Here is a 13,636-nt window from a genome sequence, read left to right as displayed (position 1 = left end):
ATGCATGAGTGGATCTTTTTTATGGAGTAAACTGTAGGCCTCGGAGAGAGCTGTCTAGCGCCAAGTAACAGAGGCTATGTGCTTTGGAAGGGTTTCACATTTCCCACAAACACACTTTCTCTCCTGTGTAGGTTGTCTTAGGTCAAAGAAAAAGGCGTCACTGTGTTTTCATGACAGTCCCTGAATCAGGGATGCCCTCCTGACCTGGGCCTCCCCATGTCCTTGAATGTCTTTGTAGTCCTAGGACTGGCAGCTTAGGAGGGAGAAGGCGAGGACCAAACTCGTATGTCCTTGTGGGGTCGATGCATCTTGAGAACTGAGGTCCTGTCGGCTCTGCTCTGCCACCACAAGGAACTTGTTATTTCTGGACTAGCGAGGTGGCTCGGTGGGTAAAGGCACTTGTCACCAGGCCTGAAGACCTGAGTTTAGTTCCCGAGACCCACGTAGCAGAGGGAATCAACTCCTGCAAGTTGTTGTCTGACCTCCATAGGCACACAGTGGCATGAGCACGCTTACACGTTACACATTCATGTGTTTCTCGCTTACACACACAAACACATAAAAATATACCCCCGAGGGGTTGGGGATTTAGCTCAGTGGTAGAGCGCTTGCCTAGCAAATGCAAGGCCCTGGGTTCGGTCCCCAGCTCCGAAAAAAAGATAAAGAAAAAAAATATATCCCCCAAAAAAGTTATTTCTACGGGGGTAGGGTGGGGGTTGGGGTCTCTTAGCTCATCCACGCACTGGTTTTTAGTTTCCATTCCCATCACTTGGTGGAGATCAAACCCTGATCTGCTGAGGGCAGGTCAGCCTTCTGCCCTATAGTCAAGCAAAGTCCTGAAGTTTAACTTCGGCCATTCCCTAGCTCCTTCCAGAAAAAAACCTATCATCCCAACCCTTTGTCCCTCTGCCACCAAGCTGCTCCAGGAATGTCAGGACCTGTGCAAGGACTTGGGCACTTCCAAAGTTCCCCTTCCTGGAAGGCATGCGGCTGTTTGGCAAATGACCCCCAAAACATTCCTGGCTGAAGAAGTTACCACATGTTTCAGGCCTTTACAATTGTGCCATCTCGGATCTAGGAGAGAGCAGGGATGTGGGTCGAAGGAGTAGGGAAGCCAGGAGCAGATGAGAGGCTGGGTCCTCACAGAGAGGTGAGAGGGAAGGGGCATGTGCAGGAGGGTGATGGAGGGGAAGCAAAGGAACCAGCCTTTGGGCAATGCACATTGTGGGGGACAGAGAGCACCTTAGTCTCAGCCAGGGATCTAATTAGATCCGGCCCATTCTATGTCGGAGGCCCCAAGGGTTGGGGAGGGTTGAGGTCAGAGGGTAGAAGAGGGGGTTATGCAGATAATTAGAAACATATTCCCTTGAGTGGCAGGCGCCACAAAGACCACCACTCCCCTTTCCTTCTTTCCTCTGGTCTTGAGATCACCTCCCAACCCCCACTTAGACAATCCCAGCCAGGCTGATGGAGCCTGAGTCAACACTCCAAGAGACTGACTTCCCAGGGCTTTTACACAGTCTCTAAAGTGCAAACAACATATTTTCACCATGCGATGCTATTTAATTACACATAAAAACAGAGCCATTAAACTGAAATTAAACCCTTGTTGGAATCACTTAATTCAGGGCATGACAAATTGCTTTCAGCGGAGGCAGCAGTGCGGTCCCCTGGGGTGGAGTTGGGGGGAAAGAATGGAGATTAGCGGCTTCCATGGCTGGCTGGATCCCTTCATTCTCTTGGTCCCTTTCCCAACTCTAAATTCTGAAACTGGGGCCAGAACCCTCTTCCTAAAGACCACCCAAGCCAAGGAGGGAGGATCTAGATACACTCAGGAGGACAGGAACAGGAGGTTGGGAAGTCACTGTACCACTGTTAACCCAGTTATAGGCAGCCGGGGCTCTGTGGATGGGGAAGTCGAGGCCCAGCTGGGAATCCAGACTCAGGATTAGGACCTTGGCACCCAGCTATGACCACAGATGCTGGATTGTTGCTTTTTCCCCCCTGAGCTGATATCATTGGATCCTGGGCCCGGAGAGAAGTTGAGGCTGCGTGGTGAGGGTTGGAGACCAGAACTGACCTTTGGTGACTTTCTGGGTTCAACTTTGGAGTCAGAATCCAGAATCACACAGACCAGGTTACTCATTGTCTTGGTTAGGGTTTTTCTGCTGTGAACAGACACCACGACCAAGGCAAGTCTTATAAAGATAACATTTTTTAATCGGGGCTGGCTTACAGGCTCTGAGGGTCAGTCCATTATCATCAAGGCGGGAGCACGGCAGCATCCAGGCAGGCATGGCGCAGGAGGAGCCGAGAGGTCTACATCTTGTTCCAAGGCAAACAAGAGAAGACTGGCTCCCACGTGGCTAGGAGGAGGGTCTCAAAGCCCATCTCCAGAGCGACACACTTCCTCTGACAAGACCACACCCACTCCAACAAGGCCACACCTCCTGATAGTGCCACGCCCTGGGCCAAGCATATTCAAACCACCACACTCACTATCCCTGAGAGGTGATACCTTTCCTAACAGGCCTAGCAGAAATGAAGATATTCTAAAAAAGATAACCTGTCTTTCAATTGGACAATTGATTGGTACAGTGGACTCCAAAGCAATGGGTTGTTCTCCAGGAATATTATGCTGGGAAAAGGAAAAGGTTCGACTCAGAGGGACATGACTTTCAGAGAGATACTTCACACAGAAGCCCTGACACGAATGGCTTACTGGTGGGCAGAGCCACGCCCTGGCGGGGACTGTTCATACATGCCTGGCTTTGGCCCTCTGCTTAAACTGTAATCTCACCTGAGGTCCCTGGAAGACTTGGGGGCATTCTCAGCATTTCTTTGTTCCACTTCCTGGCTCCTGTCGTTGGCTTACTGAAGATAGGTGGCCAAAGCTCAAGTTGTGATCCCAGGTTTGGCAACCACAAGGGGACAGAGACACAGTTTGGGGGTGCCTGCCACTTGAAGGGGGCTGGGCCCAGGTAGAGTTAAGGTGGAAGTTCCCATCCGCCTCTGGCGTCATTTTCGTCCAGGGACACTTTCTCCTCTTTCCTCTTCAGGGCCATCAGCTGCCTTTTACCTGTTTACTCTGGCAAAGCAAACATTTTGCTATTGCGCCTAGAAGGCACACGTGTACACAATTTATTTACAATAACTGACAGCGTTTCTTGTAAGGGAATCCAGAGTGTGGCTGTTGGCCCTTGTACTGGCTACTTTTTTGTGTCACCTGACACAAGCTAGAGCCATCAGAGAGAAGGGATCCTCAATTGAGAAAAAGGCCTCTGGGGGGTTGGGGATTTAGCTCAGTGGTAGAGCGCTTGCCTAGGAAGTGCAAGGCCCTGGGTTCGATCCCCAGCTCCAAAAAAAAAAACCAAAAAAAAAAAAAAAGAAAGAAAAAGAAAAAGGCCTCTGTAAGATCAGATTGTAGGCAAGCTACAAATTGGGTATTTTCTTAAACAGTGACGGATGGAGAACGGCCCAGATCGTTATGAGTGGGGCCAGTCCTGGGTTCTATAGGAAAGGTGGCTGACAAGCCAAGGGGAACAAGCCAGGAAGCCCCGTGGCCCCCGCATCAGCTCCTGCCTCCAGGTTCCTGCCCTGCTTGACCTCTTGTCCTGATTTCTTCTTTGATGATGAACTGTGTGACGTGAAGTGTAAGCCAGATAAACCCTTTCCTCCCCAAGTTACTTTGGTCATGGTGCTTCATCCCAATAATAATAATAATAATAATAATAATAATAATAATAATAATAATAATCCCAACTAAGAAGAGCTATAGACATATTCTTCTAAGCCAAAGATTCCAAATTTTACTTTAGAAACTGCTTTTGTTGGATCTGGTGCTGTGTGCCTTTAATTCCCAGCAGAAGCAGGGAGATCTCTGAGTTCAAGGCCAGCCTAGTTTACATAATGAGTTCCAGGACAGCCAGGACTACACCCTCCACCCCCACAAAAGAAGTAACTTCTTTTTTTAAAAAAAAAAATAAGATTTATTTATTTTATGTATGTGAGTACACAGTAGCTGTCTTCAGACACACCAGAAGAGGGCATCAGATCTCATGACAGATGGTTGTGAGCCACCATGTGGATTCTGGGAATTGAACTCAGGATCTGGAAGAGCAGTCAGTGCTCCTAACCACTGAGCCATCTCTCCAGCCCCAGAAGTAACTTCTTTTTTTTTTTTTTTTTTTTAAGATTTATTTATTTATTATATATGAGCATACTGTAGCTGTCTTCAGACACACCAGAAGAGGGCATCGGATCTCTTTACAGATGGTTGTGAGCCACCATGTGGATGCTGGGAATTGAACTCAGGACCTCTGGAAGAGCAGTCAGTGCTCTTAACCACTGAGCCATCTCTCCAGCCCCAGAAGTAACTTCTATATATATATGTTTTAAATGTAGCCATGAAGCTAACTGTTGCCGACATTCACTCTACCTATAGATGGCTCTTAAAGTATGTAAGCCTTCAAGTGGATCTCTGAGTTTGAGGTCAGCCTGATCTACAGAGGAAGTTCTAGACAGCCAAAGCTACACAGGGAAACCATGTTTAAAACAAGAAAGCAAGCAAACAAACAAAGCCACAACTATGTAAGCCCTCTAAGGAGTGATAGGTGTTAGATGTCTGTAAATCGGCATAGTTAATTTTCAAAATAATTTTGCTCCTCTTTTTTCCTTTAACATGTTTTATGTGAATGAGCGTCTTTTCTGTACGTATGTCTGAGCACTGCTTGAGAGCCTGGAACCTACAGAGGCCTAGAATTGGAGTGCTAGCAATTGCGAGCCATCTTATGATTGCTGGGAATTGAACCTGGGTCCTCTGGAAGAGCAGTCAATGCTCTGAACCACTGAGCCATCTCTCCAGCCCCTCAAAACCCCTTGGTGGTGTTTCTGAAGATTTATTTATTTTTATTTATTATATATGAGTACACTGTAGCTGTCTTCAGACACACCAGAAGAGGGCATCAGATCCCATTACAGATGGTTGTGAGCCACCATGTGGTTGCTGGGATTTGAACTCAGGACCTCGGACCTCGGGAAGAGCAGTCAGTGCTCTTAACCACTGAGCCATCTCTCCAGCCCCTGCCACCACCTTGTTTTTAAAAAGAGGTGTAGCTAGCTATTGTCATCAGCTGGTAGTTGTGTCGTTAAAACACATAACCAAGCGTCTGTAGCATTCTGTAGAGGCACAGCTTCTGGCAAAAGGAATGCGACGTTGGGAGATGGTAAGTAATAAAGCTGGAGGAGTTGGTACCAGTGAGGCCTTCAGGACCACTTTAAGCAACAGATGTTAGATATTTCACTTGTCCCGGCTGTTGTCCTCGCAGCTCACATCATGGGGCAAATAGAGTACAAACCGGATGGGTCGATCAGCAGTTGTCTTCAGAGAATCCCGTTCAGAAACAAGGGAGGAAGCTGTGAGGACTGAAATAAGGTCATGGGCATGGCAGCCCTTGTCTGTAGTCCCAGGGAAGCTGAAACAGGAGGATCAGGAATTTGAGGCCAGCCTACAGCTCAAGATGAGAGGCCTCCGTTAAACCCAACGAGGGGCGAGGGGCGGAATGATTAGTCCTTTAACAAGATGCTGTGTATTTCCTTCCCAGAAGCCCTGCCCCAGCACAATCACTCTCTGGGCTCCCACCATGTGTTCTTGCAAGTCGGCCTGTTTGTTTTCCTTTTTCTTCACACTGTCCCTTCCTAAGCCTGCTTTCCTTAACACTTTGGGTTTCCCAGACTTTGGGCTCCCCCACCCCCCACCCCACCCCCCACCCCCAGCTGGGGACCAACCTTAGGGGCAAGCTTGCTAGGCAAGCGCTCTACCACTGAGCTAAATCCCCCAACCCCGACTTTTGGGCTTCTTTACTCTTCCCTCTGAAGTCTCTATTCTCACCTGAGCCTGCTTGTCTGCCAAACGTCTGACCTCCATTGCCAGCTTCAAGAGCACAGCTTTTTTCCCTCCTCCCCTCCGTTCCCTGGGCAGCTGCTGAGGCTTACGGCTTGTCTGCCCTGGACATTTTTCTTCGAAATGGTTATAAAGTTGTCCTTGAGCTTCTGTTTGAGCCCATTCCTAAATCCCTTTATCAATGAGACTAAGACCCTCCCCCCCAAGAAGGGAATCTCAATTTCCCATTTAGGCTTCCCAGTTCCGACCTCTGTGCTCCTCTGGGGCCTGGGAACCTGCTCTCCCCATTGGAATCAGACACCATTGGTTACGGTGACTGGAGACCTGTCTGAAAAGTCAGTACTCCAAACCCACCCGGGGAAAGGCAGGGGACACCTAAGGGAAATGGGGGCAGGGAGATAGAAGGGGATTGTGCCTCCCTTTCCCTGGCGACCCAGAAGTGTTTCTGTTAGCTGGTGGACAGCTGTATTGGGGGCAGGAGGTGGAGCTGTTGAATATCTTCTCTGGAGGCTTGGGGTGAGCGTTCCTTTTCTCCAGGAGCGTTACCCCATGTCCCGCACCTGAGGCATAGCTTGCTAAGTAGGGGCTGATCACCCCTGTCCCTCGGTTCCTTGGTGTGGCCTCAAGATCATACTCCTTATATCTTTGGTTCTGGCAGAGAGGTTCTCACACAGGGTGCCAGGGTGGGAGATCTGGGGCCTGGTCGCTTCCCCAGCCGCAGAGGGCGGCCTCGGAAGTCTGGCAGCTACACCCACGAATGCTTTACCGGGAGTTGCTTCCGTCTCTCAACTTGCCCTTGGGCCTTGAGACCGAGGTGACCCAGCTGGGTGTGAACAAGCTAAGGCAAGCACGCATGCACGCAGGTTGCTGAGAGAGTGAGGAGAAGTTGCAGAACAGATGGCCTGGCCCGCAGCAGCTGCAGGGGCTGCCCAAGGCAGGCTTGGGTGCAGGCAGGCAGGCGCAGGCGCATGCGCAGGCGCAGGCAGGGGCCAGGTGGGGGTTGCTTCCTCCTCCTGGTGTTTGAGCCAGACCTTCCAGGCTGGAGGAGATGGGAGGGAAGGGTGCAGGGGAAATTAGACCAGACTGCTCAGGAAACCAATGCAATTTTCCAGCATCGTGGAAGGGTTAGCTGGACAATAGGGTATTTTTCCCCCCATTCGAAACTTTTTTTTCTTTTAAATAAAGAGAGAAGTCCAATCGCTTTTGGCGGAGTTGTTTTCCGACTTCATTTCTCAGCCATAGCTGAAGGCTTCTCATTCAATGTGACATGTGACTGCTTGGTGACCCTGGCCTGGTCTGCAGTTGTGCCAGGGGTCAGGCCAGGCCGTGTTCCCTGGGTCTGTGACCATCTCTTTCAAAAGAGTCCTACAGCGGGGTCGGTAGGAGCCTCTGCAGCATGCCTTAGCCGCTTGTCCCCCAAAAGAGAGCTGACTTAGAGGCTGGTGACTCTTCAATGTAGGCACAGAGGGGCTTCTATGTTGGAGCACGCCTTTAGTCCCAGCACTCAGAAGACAGAAGCAGGAGGACGCCTGTGAGTTTGAGACCAATCTGGTCTACATACCAAGTTCCGGGACAGCCAGAGCTATATCGGTGACACCCTATCTGGAAAAACAAAACCAAACAAATAAAAATGAATATAAATTGGGACCTCCAAAGTACTGAAGATGCTCCCACCCAGGCCCCCGACAGTGACCGAGAAGGCAAGGTTGCCCCCCCCCCGAATGCAAACGGCCCTTGTACTTTTTCATGGGATTGTTCTTGGGGGCTCTAAGAAGGAAAAAGGCCGGTCACTTCCAACCCTACTCCGTACAGATGATGAAGTTGTGGGGAACACAGGCAACTTTGGGGACAGCGGGGTAGTGCCGTATCAGAGGAGAGACAGCTGAGTGTGGGCAGGCGGAGCAGGGCCAGCTCTGGCTGGCTGGGGGGTGGGGTACGGGCAGGCCTGGACCTGACACCTGCTTGTCTGAGCCCACAGATAAGCTGGTGGCAGAAGCAGATGACGAATGAGGGCAGTGCTCTTACCTCAATAATTCACCTCCAGGCTGGAGAGGAGAATCTTCAGGCACCTGAGTAAACAGGGCATTTGAGAGTCACTTGGGAAGATGGAAGGAGAGGCACGATAGAAGAGCCCTCGACCCCATGTGAGAGGCTTGGATGTGTGAGCACGTGGGAGGAGCCTGGGGCCATGAACCTGGGCCTTAATCCTGGCTGTGATGTACTAGGCTCAGAAGCAGAGGAGAGAGGTGGGAAGGATGACCTCTGACCTTGTTTTACATCTTCAGCCCCCGCCCACTGACTGCCCTGGGTTTCGCATACACCGTCCTTAAGCTTAACTACCACTCACGCCAGCCCCAGGGCCTTGGCACATGCTGCGCCCTCCACCAGAACCACTTTACGCCTGATGGTACCTCCTTTAGCTGTGTCTCTGCCATTCCACGGACAGTATCTCCCCCCACCTTTTCTTTGTTTTTTTGTTTTTTGTTTTTTTGTTTTTTGTGTTTTGGAGCTGGGGACCAAACCCAGGGCCTTGTGCTTGCTAGGCAAGCACTCTACCACTGAGCCAAATCCCCAACCCCCCCACCTTTTCTTTTATTCCTTTCCTCTCTTTGTTTTGTTCCCTCCTTCTTTCCCTCCCTTTCTTCTTTTGAAGGTCTCTGTAGCTCAGGCTAGTTTGGAACTTACCGTGTAGCCCAGGCTGGCTTTGAACTAGTTACAGTAACCCTCTTTCTTTAAACTCCTGAATGTTGAGTCTAGGCACCAGCCACCATACCCTCCTCCTCCTCCTCCTCCTCCTCCTCCTCCTCCTCCTCTTCCCTTCCTCCTCCACCTCCCTCCTCCTCCTCCTCCTTCTTCTTCTTCTTTGTGTGTGTGTGTGTGTGTGTGTGTGTGTGTGTGTGTGTGTGTTTTGTTTTCTCAGACAGGGTTTCTTGGTGAAATGTAGAGGTTCATCTGCCTCTGCCTCCTGAGTGCTGGGATTACAGTTGTGCATTAAAAAAAAAAAGGGTATGGGGGCTGGAGAGGTGGCTCAGTGGTTAAGGGTACTGACTGCTCTTCCAGAGGTCCTGAGTTCAATTCCCAGCAACCACATGGTGACTCACACCCATCTGTAATGGGATCTGACGCCCTCTTCTGGTGTATATGAAGACAGCCACAATGTACTTATCTATAATAAATAAATAAATCTTTACAAAAAAAAGTTGTGCATCACCACCTCGGGGCTTCCACCTTGCTTTAGAGGGCTTGTGTGCCTCTTCACTCACTGTGCTTTCTCAAGCATTTACCTTTCTGTTTATCTACCACGCATGAGCTCTCGTTTGGTTCCCTTTGGGTGTCCTGGGCCTGGCACACAGTAAATGCTCAGTGAGTGTTTGCTGAATGAATAAATGAGCCACAAAGGAGACAGCTGAGCAAACGGGAACTGCTGGCTGTTAAGAGCACAGGACCAGGGAGTTCTCCATCTGTCTTCTCCCGTCCTGGCCCCTCCTGGGCCTTAGGGAGAGTGTGGTGGGAGAGTGTGTGCTCTACCAGGGAATCACAGTTTGTGCAGCTCCTAGAGCGGGATGCTGGGGGGGAGGTGTACCAGTGTCCAGGTAGAAATAGAAAGGATGGGTTTTCCCAGTGTCCTGCTCAGCTTTGGCCTGTCCCCAGGAGCCCCGTTGTTTCGCCCACTCCTTATACAATAGCTCAGCACATCACTTCTTTATCTTTTGGGTTGTGAGCAGCATTTCACTATGTATCCCTGGCTGGCCATGAACTGGCCGTTGATCTTCCTGCTCCTGCCTCCCTGCGTGCTTTACCCACTGAGCCACCTTCCCCCCACCCCCCAGTGTGCACCACCAGGCAAGACTGATGCTTTCTAAGAAGTCTCCCTGCCATGCAGGTTCTTTGGGGGAATCCTGTGTGAGCTCACAGTGAGGCCATGGCTGTCTGTGAGACAGGGAAAGCATCCAGCAAGGCCTGGCTATGCTGTACCCTGATCTCTACACCTGGTTTGCAGCGGTCTGGGAAGTAAGTATCTAATGTCTGAGGCCTCCCTAGCGGTGTGGTATTTGTTACATGTCCTGAAGGAGATGGAATCTCCAGTCTGGCTTTTTTCCCACCCAGTCGTCTTACATTCACAGAGAAGCAGGGACCTAGGCCCAGATAGAGCCGGGTTACAGCCCCTCTGCTTAGGTGTTTCTTGTCCTGCTCTGATCTCCAAGTCCTCAGATTCCTCACTCCTCACATTCCTCCTAGCCCCAGGCTCAGAGCCCATCTCCTGCCCCACGGCCGTACTTCAAAAGCCCAGGTTTGACCAGTTCCTCTTAGTGGAAAAGCCCTTTGAGGTCTCCCCATTGTTACCTCAAGGGTGAAGTCCAAGTGGATTATCCTGATGACTGTGCCTTGCACAACCTGTTCAACAGTACACAGTGGTCCTGAAGCTAACCTCATTATTATTATTATTATTGGCTTGTGTGCATGTAAATGTTTGCATACGTGCCTGGTTCCTTTGGAGGTCAGAAGAGGGTGTCAGATGCCCTGGAACTGGAGCTATACCTGGTCTTAACCTGCCATGTGGATACTGGGAATAAAACTTGGGTTATCTGGAAGAATAGGTAGAGCTTGTTGGAGAATGGCAGTGGACAGACGCCATTAATCCTAGCCCATGGGAGGCAAAGGCAGGTGGATCTCTGACTTAGAGGCTAGCCTGGTCTCCAGGACAGCCAGGACTACACGGAAAAACCCTATCTCAAAAACAAAAAAAATAACCTCCACCCCAAAGGAAAAGCTAGTGTTAATTGATGATCCATTCTTTAAAAAGAACAAACAAACAAACATTCCTTAGACATTCTTGATAGGTACAGAGGTCCTAGTGGCCCTGCATTTCTTTCATCTGCTCCTTGGCAAGCTTTATATGTAGCCATATTGAACATGACACATTTTCTTATGCAGCACATTGAACATGGCAAGTGTTTTCTCATGCAGTCACACTGAATGTAACACATTTTCATACCCCTGTTTCATACACACATTTGTTTACCTGCCGAAGAATGCTGGAAAGGTAGGGCTGGCATGGATCAGAAAGGCAGTTTCCCCACTGCTTACTATAACAGGACCCCAAGCCTCAGTTTCCAAATCTGAAGAATGGGCTCAAGTGTAAGAGTCACTCCACATTGTAGTGAACTCTGAGAAGTCCTTCCAGTAAAAGGTGATGCCTCACAGCTGGGCATGGTGGCTCATGCCTTTAATCCTAGCATGCAGAAGGCTGAGGCAGGGAGATTGCTGTGAGTTTCAGACCATCCTGGGCAGTAGACTGAGACCCTGTCTCCAAAAGGAAAGCAAAATGAAACAACAGGGAGGTGGCCCAGTGGGTAGAGCCCTCATTGCGCAGAATTGAAGATTAGAACTTGGATTCCCCCGACCTACATAAAGCCAGATGCAGTACACATCTGTAATCCCAACATGCCAATGGGGAGATGGGAAACAAAGGCAGGAGAATCTCAGGAAACTCATGGACACCTAGCCTGGTGTACACACAGTGAAGAACAGACAGACCCTGCCTCAAACAGGGTAGAAGGTGGGATGGGCACCTAAGATTTCCCTCTGAGCTCCACACATACACTGTAACATGCATGCGCCCATACATGTTTGCACTCACAAACATTAACAACAACAAAGAAACACACACACACACACACACACACACACACACACACAAATCCATGGGGGCTCAGAAGTTAACAGCACTGGCTGCTCTTCAAGATGACATGGGTTCAATTCCCAGCACTACACGGTGGCTCATAACTGTCTGTGACTCTGGGGGAGCTCTAGCGCCCTCTTCTGGCCTCTGTGGGCAATGCAAAATGCACACGGTGTGTTCAGGTGTTAATTTCTGCTCTGTTGGGGTCGGTCCCCTTCTCTGCTCAGGACTCAGGAGATAGCTCTGAATGTTCCAGAACCAGCTATGGTGCTGAGCAACTTTATTTTCACGAGGCACACGGGGAGGTGTGGAGGACTCTCCCACTCAGCCTAGAAGTGGGCACTACTAATTGGGAAAACTTTGCTAACATCCCGCAGACCCCAAGGGTGGAACGGAGCCTGATCTCATGCTGGGAGGGCTGGTCCTGGCCTGTACCACTGGCCTAGCACCCCCTACTCTGAGTCTGATTTGCTTTTCCTGCCTTGAAATCACAATCCCTCAGGTCCGACCTTGGCCAATGACAATGATGCTGTAGGCTGATGGCGAGCGGGCAGGGATAAACACTTGATTCACACTGAGCTACAGTGGGCTGCTTCTGTGAGCTTCCCCTTGCATGCCATGGAATGGTCTCCGAAGGAGGCAGGCGGGCCGGATCGAGAGCAACAAATGGTTTATGCAGGGCTGGCAGGGTGTGGGAGGAAAAAGGCCCAGCGTCTTTAACCAGCTGGGAAAGCTGCCTCTTGGCATTCTTGACTCTCTGCTGCCCCCTAGTGGTTGTAAGGTTGGTGATGCCGTACGGTGTGGGCTGGAGGACCCAGTAAGACTGGAGCTGGGCAGAGATACACTTCTACTGTAGCAACAGGGTCTCTTTCCCTATCCACCAGATGTGGGTTCCTTGAGCAGTGCCAGGCAGCTGTTGCTTACCAAGAAACTGAAAGCAAAGATTGCCTTCATTTGCAATGGGTGGGCGAGGAGGGATTAGACACGAAGAATGTGAACGTTGCCAAGTCTTTTCTGATCACAGGGGACAAGGGTCTTCTTCTGAGCTTGCCCAGCAGGCCACAGCCAAAGCCAGCCTTCAGAATCCTGACTCAACATCACAGAATAATTGATAAAGCTAGACAAGAGTCCAGGGACCTTCCTATCGTGCTCTTGGGGAAAAGAGTCTGAGACCTTGGCAAATTACACCTAAAAATCCAAGGAATCCAGAACGTTCCACCAGACAGCTAGGAGATGAACGGACCGCAATAGCTAGATCTCGAGATGGGAGCACACGGTGAATACTGCGTTAGAGAAGGCCACACCGACAGAACCTTTGTTACAAAGCGGAAGACGCAGGGGGTTTGAAAACTCACTCCTGTTCTGTACCCAAACTCGACAACTTTCGGCCAGGCTGCATTTGATGCCCCTCCCCCAAAGCAAGCTGAAGTGGGCTGCATTGTAGGGCGCATGCGCTGTGGCAGCCTGGTCTGCTCTGGCTGAGGCCCTCAAACTGGTCCCTTCTTCATCACAGACTGAACCTTGTAGGCGCCTGCTCATTTAATACCCTCTTCCCAAAGCAGCTGTTTGTGGAGCGATGCCCCCAGGCCTGAGGTGGAGCGTGGTCTCTTCAGGTAAAGATGACCATCGACTGAGATTTATGAAAACTTTAACACCCCCATTGTGTGTTGTGTGTGTGTGTGTGTGTGTGTGTGTGTGTGTGTGCATGTTTGCCTGTGTATGGGTGAGCTGAGTAAGATTCACTGCGTGTTGGTCTGCACGCTAATACAGTTGACCTCAAGAATCATTCTCCATTGGCCTTCCACTGTAACTTGCGGCAGGGTCTCAATCAAACCCAGACAGGCCTGTTTGTTTCTTTCTCTCAACTGGGTTTCATGTAGCTTAGACTGCCTTAAACTCGTCATGTAGCTCAGAATGACCCTGAACTTCTGATCTTCCTGCCTTCATGTGCTGGGATTACAACGGTTTGCCACCGTGCATGGTTTGTGGGGCTGGTGACCACACCCAGCCCCGTTCATGTCAGGCGATTACCAACTGAGCTACGTACATCC

This window comes from Rattus rattus, chromosome 9 (assembly GCF_011064425.1).
Source record: "Rattus rattus isolate New Zealand chromosome 9, Rrattus_CSIRO_v1, whole genome shotgun sequence".
Lineage (NCBI taxonomy): Eukaryota > Metazoa > Chordata > Mammalia > Rodentia > Muridae > Rattus > Rattus rattus.
This window is presented reverse-complemented; position numbering follows the sequence as displayed.